Source organism: Chinchilla lanigera, unplaced genomic scaffold (assembly GCF_000276665.1).
Source record: "Chinchilla lanigera isolate Chin_1 unplaced genomic scaffold, ChiLan1.0 scaffold00096, whole genome shotgun sequence".
Taxonomy (NCBI): domain Eukaryota; kingdom Metazoa; phylum Chordata; class Mammalia; order Rodentia; family Chinchillidae; genus Chinchilla; species Chinchilla lanigera.
Window position 1 is genome coordinate 3485112 of NW_004955497.1, and position 16431 is coordinate 3501542.

General features: G+C 40.3%; 1 long non-coding RNA gene across 1 annotated transcript; it reads right to left on the minus strand.

The window, feature by feature from the left end:
- Positions 1–4332: 4332 nt before the first annotated feature.
- Positions 4333–15328, minus strand: LOC106146833. The gene is made up of 3 exons (XR_001231434.1): positions 15236–15328; positions 4775–4903; positions 4333–4405 (listed from the first exon to the last, which is right to left on the minus strand). It is a non-coding gene; the product is annotated as an uncharacterized LOC106146833 (long non-coding RNA).
- Between the last annotated feature and the right edge of the window lie 1103 nt (positions 15329–16431).

Below are 16431 nucleotides of genomic sequence, written 5' to 3' on the forward strand. Positions count from 1 at the left end.
ATGAATAGCAAGCTTTACATTTTCATCTCTCCACACACACATGCATTTTATATTATTATTGTTACAGCATATACCTATTCATACTATGTATCCTTCAATATATTTTATAGTTCTTTCAATATTTTAATTTTAACTCATACAAAAATTAACTAATCGTGGGCTGGGATTTAGCTCAGTGGCACAGCACCTGCCTGGCAAGCGCAAGGTCATGAGTTTGATTCCTGGTACCGGAAAAAAAACAAAAAAATGAAAATAATAATAAAAATAATAATAATAATAATAATAATAATTTACTCAACCGCATTGCTTAAATTTAGTATTCTCTGTTGTCTATATAGTTGCCTTTGCCAATAAATTTCACATTTTCATGTGTTCTCATGCTATGAGGTATTGTTTCTAGTTAATACATTGTATACTGTTATCTTCAAAGTAGATTATTTTGTACTCAGAGTGTAAGACACAAACCATACAGATTCTTACACAAAAGAAACAAACAGATAACAACCCAAAACTTCCTCTTCAACAATCTAAGATATACTAGTACTGTAAATAGAACAAATTATCATATACATTAAAATATTTTTGAAACAACAAAATATATAATTTGGGGAATTATATGAGTTTCTCCCTTTTATAGAACTTAAAGAACTCTGTAGCATTTCTTGTAAGGATAATCTAGTAGTGATACATTCTCTTGTTTTTGTTTGTCTTGCAAAGTAATTATTGCTCATAGTTTTGAAGGAAGGTTTATCCAGGGGTAGTATTCTTAGCTCAGAGGGATTTTTTTTCTCCCCATTTTTGCACTTTGAATATCCCTTCTAGCTTACAATTCTGTGGAAAAACCCATTGCTAGTCTTAAAGAAATTCCTCTGTATGTGATAAATTATCTTCTCTTGCAGGCTTCAAAATTTTCTTTCACTTGACAGTTTGATTATAGTGTATTTTTGTATGAATTTTCTTTGGATCATGTTATTTGATATAGTCTGGGCTTCTTGGATCTTAATATCCATTTCTTTCTCAATATTTGGGAAGTTTCAGCCATTCATTATTTCTTTGAATATGTTATCTTCTACTTTCTCTCTCTTCTCTTCTCTGCCACTCTCCAGAAGCATGTTGGTCCTTTGTCCCATATGTTCCTTACACTTTCTTGACATGTTTTTTCCCTTTTTATTCCTCTGACTGAATCACTTCCAATAATCTTTAAATCTACTGATCCTTTCTTCTGTTTGATCTAGTCTGCTACTGAGCCCCTGAGGTGATTTTTTCAGGTCAATTTTTGTGTTCTTTAGCTCCTCATTGAGCTAAAGATAAGGTCCTTTTTAATATTTTTTTGTATCTTTGAGGAAATCCTCATTCTGTTTATGCATTGTTGCTTTGACCTCAATGAACATCCGTATGAGAGGTGATCTTTTAAGTAAATAACACAGATCCATTTTATTTGGGACCATTTCTGGAGACTTTTTTCAGGTGTGGAATACCTTCACCTGATTTTTCATCCTTTTAAAGCTCTGTTGATGCTTCCGTATTATACAAGGCAGGGACCTCCCCCAGTCTTCACAGAGGGGCCTCACATAGAAGAAGACTCGTCATCAGCCTGACTCAGGCATAGGAGGCAGCCCTATGGCACGTGTGCTACAGTGAGCTATTTGTAACACTGAAAGCTTCACCACCACTGCTCTAGAGATTCTGTGGCCCTCTCTCAAATGCTTTCCTCATTAGGAAAACAACAGGCAGCAGTGGTTTTTGTCTGTTTTCTCTGCGCTGAGCCTCAGGTGGGGAGCAAACTATGTTATCTATTAACCCCAGCAACTTCCTTCATTCTATCTATGGACAGCAAGAATACGTTAGAGTTACCTGCTTCACAACTGATGAGACAAATGCCAGAAGCTTGGAAACCTCAAGAGGTTGGACTAGTAGATGCATTAATCAACCTCTCTCCCTCTCCATGAGGAAACTGAGAAATGGAATTTTTCATGCACTTATTCTGTTCAAGGAAAAAGGCAATAATATTTATTAGCCCAAGCCACAACCTCCATTCTCCTCTGTCAACTCAACTGTTCTGGAACCACCAGAGCTCCAAGACCAGCCTTAATACCAACTTCTTCTCTCCCATGGGTAAGATAGCAGCTAGGGGCTCTCTTCCTGACTGTACAGCAATGCCTGAGGGCTAGGGTCTCCTTGAGAATGTATTGTGAATGACCCTGATGGCTTCAACTGGTTTGGCTTTGCATTCTCCCAGAACCCTAGAGCCTTTCCATTAGTTCGTTATTTCTCACAAATGAAATCTGTCTATGAGGCATTACAGAAGCGGTATGTCTGTGGGGGTGAGAAGGGTCTAGGATTTCCTATTCGGTCTTGTTCCTGCCTTCACCTATTATTTCTTGTATCTGCCCACACCACTGTCCCTTCTTGGATTAACATAATGTTATTCTAACTGACCTTAAGACATTTAGTCTTGCTCTTCTATGAAGCCTTTCAAACACTTAAGAAAGAGTGATCTTTAAAAGTATATAAATCTAATCATGTCATTCCCTGCCTAAAATCATTCAATTTCTTCCTGTCAAAGCTAATCGTTAGTGGAAACTTATTGCATGCAAGGTACTATGCTAAAATCTTTATGTATAGAATCCTAATTAATCTTGGAAATTCCCGGAAAGAGGTAATATTTTCATAATGTTTAAAACGAAGGAGCTGGGGCTTACAGAAGTTAAATTAAGTTGAGCAAGAGTTACACAGTTATTAATGCTAAGCTGCCAGAATACTCCCTTTGCCTACAAAATTTCAGCATCTTGATCTCACTTTGCTCTCTCTGCGTCCTTTGGCTCTGATTAAAATTTCCTTCTCTGTAAGGCCTTCCCTGAATTTCTGGAGTATATTAGTTCTCCCCACTATACTTGTGCATTCCTTTTCAATCAGCCTTTTGACCAAGTAGACTCTAAATCCTTACAAGCTGTCAAAGGGGCTCCACACAGTTGGGGTGAGCCTATGGCACATGTTCCACAGTGTGATATTTGCTATCAGTGAAAGCTCTAAAAGGTTCACATTCACTACGCTATAATTTCATCAAATTAATTTATAATTTAGAGTAGTTTATTACTATGAAGGGTTGGAAATAATGTGGTTTGTATTATTTAAAATCTCTGTAATGTTTTTTGATAATATAGTAAAGTTGATACATTTTACTTATTCTTGAGGACGCTGTCTATATAACTGTGTCTTAAAGAAAGTCATCATTATGATGGTACTGTTAAACATCTGGAAATACAAGCAAAACATCTTTTGGGTATTCTGCTCAGTAAAGAATAATACCCTGCTGGTCTGGCAACAGCAACATGTTGTAGACTCAAGCTGAAATACGGAGCCTCATTTCTTCTCATCCAAATAAACTCTCAACATTTCCATGAGAAAGTTAGACCCCAGGAACCCCTGGCGCAAACCCATTATGAGCAGCATTATTCCACTCTAATGGCTGTGTTGCTGTGTCCTATTCTGGAGCCATTTGAGAACCACTCTAGACAAAATGATAAAGAGGTATTAGAACTACTGTCAAAGCCATAATGAGACTAATGCATCTCCTACGATCTCAACACACACATCAAAGACAGCCTTAACATAATCTGTCCGCATTGGAGAGAGGAGATTAACAAGAAGGAGAAAAAAACTAATTGCAAGTGCCATATTTACATTGTTACTTATCTTGCAAAAATTGCAGGTGTGGAGGAAATCGAGGAACACGGGAGTGTGAGACCACAGGTGCACTGCAATAACGTTTTTCAGCATTTCAGCGTGTACACACATTCGTCTCGGTTCAAATATCTGTTTTAACAATCACCCTTCCAGAATATTTTGGAAGTGTGCTATGGAATGATTTAGGGTTTCCTTTGTATTAAGTCAGATGAAAAAATTATATGTCAAATTGTTTGCATGACTATACTTATTGGGAAGAGAAGAAGATAATATTAGAATCATATAAAAATGTAATCTAGTTCTTAAAATCACAAGATATTACAGAAGCATGAGATTTTTAAAACAAGTGCACTGTAAATTACATTAATGACAGCTATTTTATTGCCACTGAAAGCCTATATTTACGTAATGTAACTAAGAGTATTCTTGGAAACACCATGAATAGAAGCCCTCACAGGGCATCGGGAGTGGCTGGGTCACTATCCACCATCAGGCTGTGTTTGATTCTTTCACTTTGATTTTTCTGAGAATGCTTACTTCATTCTTTCCCTAGTTTAACATTTTTTTTTGCTTTATAGCAAAACATGAATTTTAATAGTTCCAAAATCTTACATCTTATGACCTCAATTGTCAGAAAGACATTTCCTCACCACTCTTTCTGGCCCCAGCTTGAGTCCGTTGATAGATCACTGATGATCATGTTGCAAAGCAAACTCTTCTGAGGAAAAAGATTGTGGAGTATGGGGAAATGTTAGTCCCAGATTCTGGGTCTGGATAGTTTAAATAATAATGGATATTTATTATACCATTCTATTCAAGAAACTAATGAATATTTATCATACCATTCTATTTATGAAACTAGTACAATCTCCTAACAACAAAATAATTTCAAACTACTAGTTAAACTTTACTGCTAGAAGTAAAATATGTGCTATATATATCAACAACACTCTTCACTGGGAAAGTGAAAATACAGTTAGTACAGTTCTTTGCACTTGTATAAATAGTCTTCTACCTTTCACTAAAGGATTTTCCTTCTCACTAAATAAAAAATAAAACTAGATTAGAAAATTAGATAAAGTTTTACTTTATATGTGAAGAAATTTAGGCGCAGACAAGTGACGTAATTTCCCGAGAATAAACAGCTGGATGAAACCAGAGAACGGCCTCAGACTTCAACCTCTTCATTGCACAGTGTAGCAGCAGGGATCCGGACCTTCAGAGAAATAACGTAACCAAAGTTGTTTGTTTTGCTTTCATTTACCTTATACTGACAGTTTTATAACCATGAAAGTTGGTACCAACTTCTACATTATTAGAAAGACAGTATCCTTTCTGTTTTAGTTTGATTTGACTTTCCAAGCACAACTTCCTTTTCCTTCCCTGTTAGGTTGTGATGCATTAACTCCAGGCAGTTTTTGCATAAACACACCAGGAGCCAGTTTGGCTGATGTGCGAGCTGGTTAGGTGGGTAGAAGCGGAGACACCTGCTGCTGTCTGCTCTAATGGGTCCTAAATTAAGATTGTCAGAAACTTGCTGCAAGTCAAGTCAGAAACTTTCAAAATGAGTCCAATTGGGATAAATGTCAACTGTTAACAGGTGCTACTTAGCGCAACTGGGATGCTCTAACAAAATACCATAAACTAGGTCACTTACAAACGATATACGTACATTTATTTCTGGGTTCTGGAGGCTGAGAAATCCAAGACCAAGGCTTCAGCAGAATCACTGTCTAGTGAAGGCCTATTTCCTGGTGTGTGGACAGCCACCTTGCAGTGTGGTGGAGGAGGACAGGAGACTGTCTTGAGCCTCTCTCTAAGGGCACTGATTCTCCTCACAAGGACTCTTCTCTCATGACATAATCCCCTCCCTGTGGCCCTTCCTTCGAGGGCCATCACTTTAGACTTGAAAATTAGCGTGGGAGGGAGGGCACACCCACTCAGACCACAGCGAGTTGAAAGCCACAGGTTACATCTGGGAGCAGCTGGACGTCGTAATGAACACTTATGCCAATGTGCTATGAAAATAGTGTCCTCTTAGCAGTTCTCAAACTAAAGAGATCAGTACTTTGCCAAAGTAATAATTTTGAAAACATCAAAGTTGCCAGATCAGTAAAATACATAAGCAGATGACAATTGCATGATCAATTTTGTTTCTAGTTAAAACATGAATGTAAAGTTACAGGGTCATATGGCAAGTATATGTTTATTAAAAAATCTTACAAAATATTTTGCAAAGTGGTTATATTGATATAGAATGTAAGATAATCCAACTAATGGAAGGGAAAGATAACTCCTGACCTCCTAGATGTTTGACACACTGAGTTCATGTTCTCTAAAATCAAAGAATTAATGCTAGGAACAATGGAGTTTAAGAGTAGGAAGAATTTATTGAGAGAAAGAAAGCTTCTAAAAGAGACAGAAGAGTCCTGGGTGGGTGGCCTGGGGAACCCTCTTCCCAAGCGAGTTTTATAGAGCAAACCCATGAGGTGAGGCAAATGTAAGGCAAGGTTAAACTATAGGTAACTAATAAGATTACAAGTATAATCACTTAGGTAATACTGATCCGATGGGAAATCACAAGGTGGGACAAAACTATGGTCAGTCAGTAAGTGTAGGAATACGGTAGCTTAGGTGATACTGATTACACAGGATCAAACGGGGAAGCAAGCATAAGTGGAAGGAACAAAGGCTGTCCTGCCAGGGGTGGGTAAGGAGGTTTGGTCTTCCCCGCAAGGTGATCGATGCCTGTTTAGAACATCAGTCACTGTGGTTCATCCCTAGGGGAAGCAGATGGGTGTAGTCATTCCTATTTGTCCTGAGGGTTGACCTTCAAGGCAGGTGTGTCCACCCACAGTTGTCTTCTGTGCGGACATTTCAAGGGCCTATCTATTTCTAAATAAGTTAGCTACCTACAATAATAGCATTGCACAGTCCCTAGTCGTTTATACATATTCAGATGGCTCCATATCTAATCCAAAGCATACACTATGGCATGCATTTTAAATTTTAGCCATTATAGTAATGTGCACTAGCATTTTCCACATTTCCCTGATGGCTGATGACATTGAACAGCTTCCCTGCATATGCTTTGTGTAGCATCTGCTCAAACCTTTGTCAGTTTTTAAATTAGTTTAGTGATCTTCTTATAATTGAGTTGTAAAACTACTTTTCATGATCTTTATTTCAGTTGTCAGCCCTTAAACATTGTTCCTATTATTGCTGTAGTAAATTACTACAAATACAGTGACAGAATCAGTTTTTACTAGAAGCCATGCAGAAGCCCAAAACTGGAAGGTGTCACAAGACTTTCCCAAAAGGAGAAGTTTCTGATTTTGCTGAAGCTCCATTTACCATGTTCTGTTTATGGTTCAGCCCCTTCATTTATATCTTTAAAAATCTGTTCCAAGGTCAAAGCTATAAATTTTCCTCTAAATAAAATTTTACATAAATCATACAAGTTGGTATTTGCTATTTTATCAGTTGTGTTCCTTTATTATCATTCAATTCAAAATATTTTGCCATTTCCCTTTTGATATATCTTCTTGTACAGGTCAATTATTCAGAAGTGTAATGTTCAGTTCTCATCACCAGGGGATTTTCAAGATACTGGATATTTCTATTTTAACACAATCCTATTGAAGTCAGAGACAACTCTGACTCCTGTTTTACAGTACTGCTTATGGTATATATTTGTTGAAAACACAAATCGAATTTGAAAGAGGATGTATTATATGTCTCTCAAATGGCGTGTTCCATAAATGACAATTTGATCACTTGGTGGGTAGTATTGTTAATTTATATCCAACTAATTAATCTCTGAGAGAGATTTTCTCTCTACAGTTTACTTCTCTCTACAGTTGTGTAAATGTTTTGTTTAAGTATTTTAAGCTCTACTATTCGGTGAATACACATTTAAAATATGTATCTATTGCTGAAGTGATTTCTTTGCTTCTGCCAAACGTCCCTCTTTGTGTCTGGCAATATTTCTGTTTTGAATTCAACTTTTTCCCACACTAATATAGTCAATCAGTTCTCTTGTGATTGTGTTAATGTGATATATCTTAGTCAATAAGTTGGAAGTAGGCTTCTTCTTTATCTAAATTTACTTTTAACTGAAACCTAAAAACATAAAATGTGCATAATTTCGGGTTGTTGTGATGTTTCCATACACGTAAACGTTGTGTAAATTTCAAATCAAGGTCAACATCTCCATCTCCTCCAATGTTTATCGTTTCTTTAGGGTGAAAATGTGTACGTTCTTCTAATGTTTCAAAATGTGAAGCACACAGCTGCTTTCGATAGTCACTCCACCGTGCAGTAGCAAAGAAGGACTTCTGAGTCCTGCCAGCGATTTACTGCCCCCTGGTCAGCCTGCCGCCACCTGTGCGTCTCTCTTACTCTTCCCACCCTCTGCTCACCACTCCCTACGGTCCGCTCCATTTGAGCAACACTTTTGTTCCTATACACTAGTGCGATCACGTGGTATTTCTCCTTCTGTAGTTGACCTCAGGCAGCGATCTCCAATTCCATCCCTTTTGTTACAGATGACGGAGAGTCATAGAATAAGCCACCTTGTAGACAACTTGTAGTATTCAAACTCTTCACATATAATGCTATATCCATGCATGTAAATAAATGCTATTGACTTTCTCCAATTACTAACTTCACGCAACACACAGAGGTGACAAACTAAGAAAGAACCTGTGTCTTTGTTCTGTGCACTTGAGAAAATCTACAAAGAACTCGTTTTCTCCATTTTGTGTTCCAGTCTTTGAATCATTCAGAAATGGATTGTAATAGATTCATTTCTACATTTTCTTTGTGTAACCTTGAAAGAACTTCCCAGTAAGAACATGGTGAATGACTATTAGTATAGATAATCATAATAAAGATTGTGAAGCAATAGAACTGCTGGAAAAACAGTTTTACACAAGCCTTTAGGAAGCAGTTCACATAAAAATGTAAAAAAAAAAAACAAAAACCTTATCAAAGTGACCATTCTATTTTTATAGTATATTTGATAACATTTTATAATAATTGTCTATTGAATGGACACAGGAGCCCCCTTGGGACATGAACTGGAGTGAAATCAGGGATTCTGAAGGGCTGGCGTCCTTCCTGAATTTGCAGGAGAAACACAGTTATGTCCCTGAATGGACTAAAGTGCCAGCAAGCAAGGCAGAGTGCATGCATTTTTATAACTACAGATAGAGTGTTTCCATATCAATCCATCACAGGCCAAAGAGTGAGTGAAAATAAATTTGCACGATGAAAATTATTTTTCATGTAAGAAACCTCCGTGAACAATACAGAAGATACCTGTACCTAACACAAAGAGAAAGCACCACGCTTTTTGATGAACATTATTAACTTGCTTGTTCTGTTCTTCACAACTGGAAATGAACGTACTTACACCAGACTGGGCAATGCTTACATGGGAAGGTACAATTCCATCTCCTTGGTCAATAATATAATCAGAAAATATTGTTAATAATAATGCAGGGTCAATCTTTCCTCACAGTGAATCTCCTCTTGCCAGGCCTGTAGAGACCTACAGGAGCTCTCACTCCAGTGGCAGGGCCTCTTTGTTTGATCTCTTCTTCTTTTACAATGAATTAGCCTGCCCTTTAATGTCATGTCACTCATAGAGTAGCCCTTTCTTCCCAAGGAGTGATGGGGTACGTCGTTCCTCCCTGCACAGGGCCGTGAGGACCAGCCTGACATCTTTACCCAGCTCCTCAGCACCTGGACAACAGCAGACACTTGTCAGATGCTGATTTCCATCAGCGTAGCCATCTGGCGACCTGGGAGTGACCAGCACACACTTTCCAGGAGCGTGGTGTAGGACATGCAGCTCTGCTGTGTCCTTTGTGGATGGGGCCATTTCATAATTTTCCATTGCTCTTTTCTGAAAACTATGATGAAATAAATAGTACTGCTTCTGAGAAAGTCAAATCAGAGGCAAAACCTAATAATATAACATAAGGAGGCACCAGGACTACTTCACAGTATGGCATCTTGTCATTCTTTCCTCTCTGAAAGCCTGTGATTATCTTGACTTCGGGCCTGGAAGGCCCCCATCCCTACTTTTAAAATCTTACCAACACTTCAACATCCATTAATTCCGGGGTCCCTCGGTCATCTCTGCTTCCCCTCCCTGAGCCACCACAGGCTGTGCATGTCCCCTGCCCTCAGAGTGCTTTCTTTTCCCAACACCAACTGCAGCCCTGCAGCTCCCAACTGGAAGTCAGCTGGAGCTGGAGGAGAAGTACCATCTCCAAAGTCTCTCCGAGTGAGTCTTGGTTTCATGGCTCCCACAAAGGACGTGGTTCAAGGCTATAGCAGTGCCTCCAACAGCAATATGGGCTCTTCAGAAGCTCAGCTTCACAGCCTGCAGCAAGTCGCACGCTCTCCCTCCACACAGTGGTCTCCCCCGACTCACTGCCTCTTCCTCTCCTTGCTCCTGGGACAAGTGTCCTGTACTGACCCTTGGTGAAGCCAGCTGGTGCCACCCCACCATGCTCTGGGAAGACGGTGCTCTCCTTGTGCCTTTCCTGCCAGGCGCAACTTTCCCCAGTGCTCTTGGGACCAGGCCTGCCTCCCTCCTGGGCTCTCTCAGCACTGTTGAGTAAATTTCCTGTGGAGGTTTACTTCCTCTCAGATCATGTGGGAACCCCCAAAAGGCAAGCACCCCATTTTTGATTTGTTCTGAATATAGTCATGCTGTAGCTTGGACATTAAATGTTTCCCAAATGGCCATGTGGCAAAGGCATGATCCCTAGTGGCACCACTGGGAGGTGGTGGGGCCTTTGGAGGAGGCTTGTGGGAGGTCCTCAGGTCACTGGAGACAGGGCCACCAAAGGATGCAGGACCCCAGCCCCTTCCTCCTTCTCTTGTTTTACGGCCATGAGGTCAGCAGTTTGCTCCCCACCATTGCACCCAACTGGCTTGCCACTGGGGCCCAAAGCAAGGGGTCTCTGCCTGATCCTGGACCAGACCCTCCAAAACTACAAACTAAAGTAAACCTTTCACAAGTGAAGTATCTTGGCCATTTTGTTATAGAGGCAGAACCTGACTGGCATACACCAGTGTCACAACCACTATCAGGCAGGAACACAACAAGCTTTGAAGTCTTCACTTCATATGTACTTGAACATCAAAGCCGTGGGTCGACACATCACACTGTCTTCAAGCTTCCTTTCCCACCTCTTGGACTTTCTTCCCTTCACCTGTATCGGGCTTGCTCAACCCAGAGGAAACTGTGGAGCCCCTCTCAGAAACGTTGCCCGTACCTCTCCTGTGCTCGTGGGTCCCTCACATACTCACAAACAAGCACATCATGAGAGGCTGTTCTTTGTTTTATAGAACTGGACTCATACTATACACACTGTTCTGCAAGTTGGCTTTTGAATTGAACGCTATCTTGTGAAAATGTATTCAGTGTGACAAGTAAAGGTTGAAATTGTACTTTTTGGTGTATATAACTCTGGAGAGCAGACAGACCTAAGGCCTTACACATATGAGGTAAGAACTCTACCATTCAGCTATACCAAAGCCCAAATCACATTTTTTCAGATGACTTGATTTTATTCATGTTATAGATCAGAATTTCTCAACATCAGCACTATTGACATTGTGGATATGCTAATTCTTCTTTGGGGACAGCCCTATGCATTGTGGGATATTTAGTAGTCTCCCTAGTCTCTCTCCACAAGTTACCAGTAGTGCCTACCACCTTTACTTCCATGATCACAACCAAGAATGTCTCCAGACATTGCCACGTGTGCCCTGGACAAAATTGCCCACCTTTAGAACCAGTAGTGTAGGTGTATTATAATTTATAACAGCATCCTCCATTTTTTAACTAAGGGGCAATCAATGTTCTACCATCATAAAACACAGCAACAAATATATCTGTCCACATTTTCTGATGGAATTCCTTTATCAAACATTTTAAATGTCTTTTTGTCTAAACACTAGATCTACAAATAACTTTCTAAAACAATAGAAATTGTTCACCATGCTCAAGATAGAAGCTGGTTCTCAGAAGCCAGTTCTGCTTCTCAAAACAATTAGTCTTCTATTTGGAGGAGTGTCTTAATCTGAGATAACACAGAATTCTCACTGTAAGGTGGACTACTAAAATCAGTCAAGAATAAAATTGCTTCAATCTACTCTGTGAGTTATATTGTAAAATTAAAGCATAAATCTACATAGTGTCTTAAGTGTAATAATACAATGTCATGTAAAAATAAAATAATGATCTACTTACAAAGCAAAAAGCAGGAATTCAAAGCATGATATTCAGCAAATGTAAATGTATATGCGTATGAACACTCATGCTTGGCTTTGGAAATACTAATTAAATAAGAATAACTTATACAAATGTAACCCTATCAAATAATTTAGAATAGATAAATTTTAATAACTTTTTGTGTATTTAATGAAGGAGAATTAAATATTCTGGAAAATGTTAACAATTCAGTTGTTAGCACATCCCATGCAGCAAACTCCAAAAACCGCAGATCACAAAAAGGAACAAGGGTTAGACCTCAACACAAGGCTAGAGACATAAGCAGAGCTGGATCTCAAACCATCAGCCATGCTAAGAATTTGCATCTCTACCATAAAAGCAGTGCTCAGATATTGAATAGTTTTACGTACAGGGATATAACATTTGTGTTCTTTAACGATTATCCCTGGCAGATTGTGGAGAATCAATCAGAGGATGGCGTGAGTAGAGGCAGAGTATAGTTCTAGGGTTGTTTTAAAGAACCAGTGACAAAGCCAGTGACAAAGCCAGTGACAAAGCCAGGCACAGTGACACTTTCCTGTAACCCCAGCTACTCAGGAGGAAGGAGCAGGGGATTAAAGATTGAGGCCAGCCTGGGCAATATGACAAGACTTTGTCTCAAAATAAAAAATAAAAAGGGAGAAGAGTATACACTTGCCTAGTGTGCAGAAAGCTCTGGGTTCAGTTCCAAGTACCACAGAAAAATAAAGAAAGAATAGAACTTTCAAAGCACAGAAAAAGTAATGAAAGCTCAGGCTAAGGTGGCAAGATGGACTGCCACAAACAAGCATTTCAGTACTTGAGGGTCCTCTTCAGAATATAATGCTGATCATAATCAGTGTCAAAGAGAATAGGGGCTGTAGGATGAGACATAGGACCTTTTTCAATGCTTTGTGTGGATTATCTCTTCTAACACAAAGAACAACCTTCTACTACCATGCCCATTTTACAAGTTAGGAAACTGAGGGTGGGGGAAGCAACACAGTCAATGCTGCACATGCAGTAGCTGTAGGAGTGCACCTCCCTAGAACCTGGTTTCAGAATCTAGAGTCTTCCTTGACCCACTGGGCTCAGCTGCTCCACAGGTCCTATGGGTCATCAGGTCCTGACCATACAAAAAGGAAAACTCTGAGAGCCTTCCCCAAGAGCAAACTGGGGGATCCAAGGTGTCTGTCTTCCCCATGGCGAGGACAGGCCACTCAACCAAATGTGACCACGCTTGCTGCAGGCACCCAAGGATTAACGCACGTGATTCTTCATGAGCAGAGGGGGAGAACAGCAAGAATGTGAGCCTCCGTGCTCACTGTGAGAGGGAAAAGAGATTCAGAAGGAAAAGCTGACCCAGTCAGATGTTTTGCAGACATCCAGCCAGTGTCAGCACTGAAGGAAGGAAGGACAGAGGGAAGGAAGGAGGGAAGAAAGGAAGGAAGAAGGAAGGAAGGAGGGAGAAGTGGCTCCTTATAAGAATAAACACAGAAGTGTTTTCAGATGCCTTACTAGTATTCAAAAATGTTGACATCTACTTGAAAAATAAAAAATAACATTTTAAATGTCCAAGTGTATTATTTTCAAACATCAGAACAGCTGAGTGGGGGCCTTCCAAGAGAGCGTTCATCTCCTGTTCTCCTGCTAAGTCCATACCCAAGGCAGAGCAGATGCCCTGAGAAGAATAATTCGAAGACACTCGCTTTTCAGTATCATGGGCAGAGAAATCTTAGCCGTGCAGAGTAACTGTAAGCACAGCTCTGACTTGCTCACTTTGAACTGCTGGTCCCCATGCCCTTCTCAGGGAAAAGTAATATGTACGTCTTTGCTTGACTTCAGTGAATTCTTGAACGTGACCCGCTTTCTCATTTTAATGAGTAACTTTCCAGAGTACAAGATTGTTTTCAGGCTTGCACACTCAGCAAAACCTAGCACATGCCCGTAGCACCTTGCAGTGAGCACTGGTTCCTTGCACCTCTAAATCAATAAATGCCAAATAATAAAGAAGAAATACCAAGTCTCTCTGCAATTTTTTTCTTGTAATTTGTCTGCATTGTTTATCTACCCTATTTCAAGAATCTCCAAAATTGTATTGGCTGCTCATAAACCCTGATAGGAGGCACATTTCAGTAGGTCTGATTTCCATCAGGCCTTCACATTCAATTATTCCTCTTTACCACAAGCACCAATGCTCAACCTCCTTCCTCAGACCTAGTCTACACTGAAACATGAAGTCACAAAGCTCTCCAGTAACAGTGAAGATGAACATATCTATCCATAAGATAGAAATAAGCAATCAACCATCACAACAGTCATTAGAAGCAGCACATTTCACAGATCAGGCAACTGAGGATAAAAGAATCACGTCTTTCTCAATAGATACTCAGAGGAAGGTGCATCCCCATTCGTACAGGAGAACCTCCCTTTTCCTTTGCAGAGAAGATGAAACCAACCAATGGAAAATCCTTCCCTGTTTCACCCGTAATCAGCACTCCTGTGCTCCCTCTCTTCCTGATACAAAGAAAAATCCCTGATATTATCAGAATCTTTCTATTGCCTTCACCTTTCTGAGAAATATACAGGGCAATTCTGTCTCTCTATCTGCGTTTGCTGCAATCATTCCCATCTACCTATATACCTGTCCTCTCACCTCCCTACTTTGAAGAACACTTTCTTTGATCCCTTGTTGCTCTCCAGCTCTGCATCCCCTATTTCTATTCTTTCCCATCCAAACTCTCCAAAGAACTGTCTGTGTTAGTGTCTCAACTTTCCACTTTCCTTTACTCTTCAGCCCACCCCGGTCTGGCTTCTGCTCTTGCCCTCCTCAGTGTGGGATATGCTCTGGAGGTCTCTGTCTTTTCCATGTAGCCAATGTAGTGGGTGAGCCCCAGCATCATTCCACTTGACCTCCAGACTGGAATTAAACTGAACCAGCCACAGGGTCGTAGAGGATCCCATGTCTCCATCAAAGACTTCCTGGCATGTCTAGTTACTATGAACATTAAATCCTTCCACACCAGTGATATTTCAGTGTTAAAGGCACTGCTGCAGGCAGCCCCCACATCATGAGGACTGAGATGAAGGTGTCCATAGGACTCACAGTTTCTAAGGGGCATAAGCTTCTGGTATGTATATGTAATTCGGCTGTAAGAGTTATAATCTCACCACAGAGGGATCTTTTATAATAGGAAAAGTGTGCAAGAAAAAATACAAATATTGAGAAAGCAAAAATAAGGTAACCCTGCTTGTGAGGCCAAACTGACTTACCAGAACTCTGACTGCTGCCCTTCAAGGAGCTCCATGTACAGCCCTGGAATCTCTCCACAGAGAAAATGACTGCTCCTTGAATAGCAGAAAGCCTTGAACAGTGAGTGGAAAAGAGATCATTACGATGTTCATCACCCTGTAAAGACAGGCTGGCTTTTAACCCAATTATGCCCTCACAAACACCTCCCACAAAGTCAGACTCCACCGGGAAAGGAGACTGAGTGATGTGCTCACAATCCCAGGGTTGGGCCATGCTCAGACAAGGCAGAGGACTGTCTAGACTGAAATTAGCAGCCACCACCAAAATAAGGGAGAAACACAGCCGCTCACAGCAAAAGGCTGAAATGTCTTCTGCAGTCATTCTAGCAAGGGCAATGTTATTGAAGCAGCCTTTAAAGCCATAGCTCCTCAGAATCAGTTGGCAATGCAAGTCATCAGTTAAAGTCTTTATTCCAGTTAATTGCTCCATGAACTCCAAAAACACAAAAGGACCATGAAGACAAAACTCATGGAATAAAACAAAGTTCTTGATTTCAGGAAGAGCTTGGAAGAAATTGTAGGGCCAGGACTAAGGGTGGTAGATTAGGGTTTTATTATAAGACAGAGGCAGCAGCCTTTGCATTCGCTGGAGAAAAATAGCTATGGACAATGGAATGTCCTTAGGAGAGATCCTGCACATGTTTTTCCTTCCAGACTCACGACTGAATGAGAAGTTCAACACAATCTCCCTGTTGGGATGGTCTGGGAATCAGTGACTTTTCACCCCATCACTAACCATACCTCTCTGACTTATCTTATGTATCAGCAAGGTCTGTTTGTTACATAACTGGCTCTGACCCTCTGGCCATCCTTTTGTGTCCCTATTTGTCTTGCGAGGTTGATGATATAGTGCATTATCAACTATACCCAATCTTCCTCCCATAAAGATTTTCGAAGTATTATTTCATGACTTGTGCAGGTGGGCACCTGTCTTAGTTACTTCTCTTTCATTGCTGAGACAAAATACCCAAAGCCCAAAATGAAGGAAGGAAAGGTTTATTTAGCTTACAGTTTGTGGAGGTTTCAGTCCATACTTGGCTGGCTCTGAGGCAGAAGATAGCAAAGCAACAAGAGCAAAGGGGGGAACGGCAGCCAAACAGCAAACAGCCAGAGCAAACCGGAGGTTTGCAGCTTCTTTTTCTGCCTTACTTTGTAAA